At 40.7% G+C, this 3,583-nt stretch overlaps 1 pseudogene; it reads right to left on the bottom strand.

Moving 5' to 3' along the window:
* Window positions 1–2,580: 2,580 nt before the first annotated feature.
* On the bottom strand, window positions 2,581–2,733 carry LOC127485043 (small nucleolar RNA SNORA31; annotated as a pseudogene).
* Window positions 2,734–3,583: the final 850 nt, after the last annotated feature.

Raw genomic sequence — 3,583 nt, 5'->3', positions numbered from 1 at the left:
TGAAACCACTGCCACTATCTATACTCAAGAATATTTTTTTACACCTTGAATAGGCACATAATAAACATTGTATTTGACATAGCAGTTCATTTCCTGCTTGGGACATCTACTTTCCGTATTGGAGAGCCTGGGTTTGAGTCCTGGCTTTTCTGCCTTACATTTTGCTAATCCATATCCTGGGACACAGCAGATGATGGCTGAAATATTGGGTCTCTGCCACCCACATGGGCTACCTGGATGGAGTTCTACACCCCTGATTTTAACCTGACTCAACTGTGACTGTTGTAGGCATTTTGCATGTAAAATAGAGGATGGAAACTTTCTCTATTCATAGTCTCTCTCTCTCTCTCTCTCTCTCTCTCTCTTCTCCTCTCTCTCTCTCTTCTCATTTCTATTTCCCTCTTTGCTTTTTTAATATTTACTTATTTCAAGGGCAAGGGTTGAGAGAGAGAGACAGAGAGACAGAGAATCTCTTCTATCTCTTCTATCTTCTGGTCTATTCTCCAAATATCAGCAACAGTCAGTGCTGGGTCAAACAAATGCGAAGACCCTGGAACTCCAATCAGGTCTCCCACGTGGTAAGCAGGGGTTCGAGCATTTGAACCATCACCTGCTGCCTCCCAGGAAGCCCTAGAAGTAAGCTGGATCATACATTGAGTAGCTTGGACTCGGACTGGTACTGTGATCTCTGACATGTGATACAGGTACCCCAAGGAGCAGCTTAACCTGCTACACTACAACCACTACACCCAATATTTAGTTTTTTAAGGAAAAAATAGATGTTTCCACAATGGATATAATTTTCATTCCCAATAATGTACAGGTGTTTATTTCTTTCTCTTGCCTAATTGTTCTGGCTAGGACTTCAAGTGAAATGCTGAATATAAATGGTGAGAGTTGGCCAGCGCTGCGGCTCACTAGGCTAATGCTCCACCTGCGGCGCCGGCAAACCCGGTTCTAGTGCCGGTCGGGGTGCCGGATTCTGTCCCGGCTGCTCCTCTTCCAGTCCAGCTCTCTGCTGTGGCTCGGGAAGGCAGTGGAGGATGGCCCAAGTGCTTGGGCCCTGCACCCCATGGGAGACCAGGAGGAAGCATGTGGCTCCTGACTTTGGATTGGCGCAGTGCACCGGCCATAGCGGCCATTTTGGGGTGAACCAATGGAAGGAAGACCTTTCTCTCTCTCTCTCTCTCTCTCTCTCTCTCAACTCTGCCTGTCAAAAACACATGGTGAGAGTAAACATTCTTTTTTTCCAAATATTTGAAAAAGAAACTTTAGCTTTCCCTCACTCAGTATGATGTCAGCTGTTGACTTGTCCTATATGGTATTTATTATGTTGAAGTGCATTCCTTCTATACCTAATGGGTTCAGAGTTTTTATCATTAAGGGATGTTGAATTTTATCAAATGACTTCTGTGTATCTATTCTGATGACCATGTGATTTTTGCCTATGAATCTGTTCATGTGTGTGTTTCATTTAGTGAATCCATATATCAGATGATTCTTAAATTACAGAATTGAATCCCACTTGATTACTGTGAATAAGCTATTTAATATACTATTTTTTGACAGGCAGAGTGGGCAGTGAGAGAGAGAGACAGAGAGATAGGTCTTCCTTTTCCATTGGTTCACCCCCCAATGGCCGCTGTGGCCGGTGCGAGGCGGCCGGCGCACCGTGCTGATCTGAATCCAGGAGCCAGGTACTTCCTCCTGGTCTCCCACGTGGATGCAGGACCCAAGGACTTGGGCCATCCTCCACTGCACTCCTGGGCCAGTACTGGCACCGCAGGTGGAGGATTAGCCTATTAAGCCATGGTGCCGATGCTATTTAATATACTATTATAGTTGATATTTTGCTGAGTTTTTGTATACAGTTTAATCAAAGATAATGGATTTTAGCTTTCTTTTTCCTTCATGTACCTGTCTGGTTTTGTCATGATAATGCTGGCCTCATAAAATGAGGTTGGGGAATCTGCATTGTGGTGTAGTGGGTAAAGCTGATGCCTGTGATGCCAGCATCCCATATAGGCACCAGTTCAAATCCCAGTTGCTTCACTTATAGTACAACTCCTTGTTAACGGCTTGGGAAAAGCAGTGGAAGATGGCACAAGTACGTGATTCCCTAAATGAAGCTCCTGGTTCCTGGCTTAAGGTTCAGCCTGGCTCAGCCCTGGCTGTTGCAGTCACTTGGGGAATGAACCAGTGGATGAAATATCTTTCTCTCTCTGTCTCTCTGACTGTCTCTCCCTCTCTCTGTAACTCTTTCAAATAAATAAATAAATCTTAAAAATAATTTGGAAGAGTCCTTTACTATTTTAATAATTTAAGAAGAATTGATATAATTCTTCTTTAAATATTTGGTAGAATTCATCAGTGAAGCCATCTGGTCCTGCGCTTGATGTGAATGGGAGACGTTCTATTACCGATTCAATACTGCTATTTGCTATTGTTCTGTTTAAGTAAATTTATTAGCATATAATTGTTCACGATAGTCCCTAATGATCTTTACTTTTGCAGTATCAGTTATAATATCTCATTTCTTGTCTCTCATTTTCAGTATCTGTGTACTCTTTTTTTTTCTACAAATGTATTCCTCAATTCAATCTGGTCTGCCACAAAGACAGAAAGCGCAGGGATTTTTCTTTCGGATCCTAGTACAAACAAAAGAATTCTCTTTTTTGTGAGTTTAGCTAAAAGTTTATTGACTTTGATAGTTCACTTCACAAATGGCCACAGCAGCTGGGTCTGGGCCACGCTGAACCCAGGAGCCAGCATCTCAATCTTGGTTTCCCACATGGTTGCCAGGGTCCCAAGCACTTAAGCCAACTTATACTGTCTTACTCCATACACTGGGACTAGCACTGGCTTTCTGTGTATGATTCTGGCATTGCAAGTGGTGGTTTTACTCACTGTGCCAAAACACCCTCTCCAAGGTTTGTTTGTTTTTTTTTTTCCCATTCAGTCTATATCTGTTTTTGTGAAATTTATTCCATTTGCATTCAAGGTCTTTATTGAAAATTAAGGACTTAGTTTTCAAATTTAAAATAAATTATTCCATTTATTTTGAGTATTCTTTGTTCTGCTTCTAGTAATTTTTATACTTTCACTTGTTTTCATGATGGCTGTTATCTCTCTCTCTTTTTTGGCTCCTGTAAGGATTCTTTTAAGCGTATTTTGTCTTATCTGATTGTGATGAATTTCCACAACTTTCACTTGTCTTGGAAAATCTTTATTTGTCCTTCACTTATAAAAATAGCTTCATTGATAAAGTATTCTTGGTTTTCAGTTAGTTTCTTTTCAAAACTGGAATGTATCATTCCTCTCCCTCTTGGTCTGTACGATTTTTTTTTGAAAAATCTTCCATTAATCTAATGAGGGCTCCATTAAAATTGATCTGCCAGTTTTCTCTTGTAAATTTTAGAATCCTCTCTTTGTGTAGTTTTTTTGAGAGTTTGATTATTACATGTCATGTTGAGAATATCTAATGGCCATGCCTATTTGAGTTTTTATTGGCCTCTTGTGTTTGCATAGATTTCTCTAATTAGGGATGTATTCTGTCATGTTCTTGCATATGTTTTTGAATCTT

The sequence above is a fragment of the Oryctolagus cuniculus genome, chromosome X, assembly GCF_964237555.1.
Source record: "Oryctolagus cuniculus chromosome X, mOryCun1.1, whole genome shotgun sequence".
Lineage (NCBI taxonomy): Eukaryota > Metazoa > Chordata > Mammalia > Lagomorpha > Leporidae > Oryctolagus > Oryctolagus cuniculus.
Note: the sequence above shows the minus strand (reverse complement) of the source record. Positions and strands in the feature narration are given on the sequence as shown.